Genomic DNA, 1,461 nt, shown 5'->3' on the forward strand with positions numbered 1-1,461 from the left:
GGAGAAAATAACGGGTTCGGTAGAGGCGAGCAGGAAAGATTTCCGCCCATTTTGGCAGCTCCTGGGGAACCATCAGTTCATTTGTGTGTCCTCTTCTCGGCGATTACCACCACCAACCTTACATCTCCCCTTCACTTTCCACCCCCCCCCCTTCCTACTCCTCTGTCCTTCCCCCCCTTCTCTCCCTCTCTCTCCCTGTGTGATGTAATTACCCGTCCCGTCAGCGTCGCTGTGGTGTTGGTGTGTGCTGCAAGAGGAGCACAATGCCCTGATGAGTCGTGACACTGTAATTGCAAGATGTCTTTTGTAAATTTGTACTATTTTAAATAATTATTGTTCATTGAAGAAAACTAAGCTATACATATTGTCTTAAGAAAGCCTCGAAACATTACTAATAATATACGTAACTTTCTAGCGGCATTTTCATAGAAAATTATCTCGCAAAATTTACCGACTTTTTTTGTACACTTCGGTGGCACAATTGTTTATATAAGGATACAGCAGTAGCTCAGCCGGCCGCCTGCTAGGCTAGGTGCCTTTATTTTCCCTTGGCCGAGGCGGGGCGGTACCGGGGAAGGGGAGGCTGGGGCGTGCCCGTGCCCGAGGGCCCTAGCCCTGACCCGGCGTCCAAACCCCCAACGAGTGCGCCTCTAGTGAATTATTGGAGTGTCCCTATGGATCCGTGAATGTTGGGGCGGGGGCGGGGACTAGGGGTGGGAGACGGGCGATGGCGGGATCAAGGAGCTGGGAGGGGGAAAAGGGGGAGAGAGAGCGAGAAGAGAAACTGTGCAGCGCCCGAGTGAAGAGCGGGGTCAGGGGCAGGGCGGCAGTGGTGGTCTGAGGTTGGAGGTTACCGATTATACAAGGCCGATGAGCTGCGATCCCCCAGAGCCCATCTTCTCTCGCGAGTCGGTTTCTCTCTTTTTCTCTCCTTCTCGCTTCCTTTATATCTCGCCCCCTCTTCCCTCTCCCCCTGTCTCATGCTCTCAGCGAGGTGCAAAGAGTTCTCGCGCCCTCCCAGTTTGTCCGCGGCTCGGCCCCGGCACCCCGCTTCGTTCACAATTTATTGACATAACGGGGCCGCGTCCTCGTCGGAATGCCCCTCACCCCTCACGTCCAAAGAAATTTAGGCGCACGGCTGCCAACGTGGCCCACCCATCCGCGATACAGCAGTGCCACCAGCCCACCAGCTCGGGGAAACGCCGAAAGAAACCGTGAAAGTGTAGGGAGGCTGGGTGCGACGGTGCGCACGTCGCACTGTTGCGGGTTCGCCCGCACTCGCTCGGAAACAGTCGATGCCTCATTCGATTTCTCACCCAGCCCCCAGCAGCTCAATATGCAGCAGCTGCGACGGCTGCTCAGATGGGGGCTAGCGGAGGACTGCCGGGTGGGAGACAGCTGACAGCTGTCAGCACCTGTGCGGCATCGCGTGACCTTCCGTGGCGTTCGAACGCAAGAGAG

This window comes from Frankliniella occidentalis, unplaced genomic scaffold (assembly GCF_000697945.3).
Source record: "Frankliniella occidentalis isolate FOCC.00 unplaced genomic scaffold, Focc_3.1 Scaffold1, whole genome shotgun sequence".
NCBI classification, from domain to species: domain Eukaryota; kingdom Metazoa; phylum Arthropoda; class Insecta; order Thysanoptera; family Thripidae; genus Frankliniella; species Frankliniella occidentalis.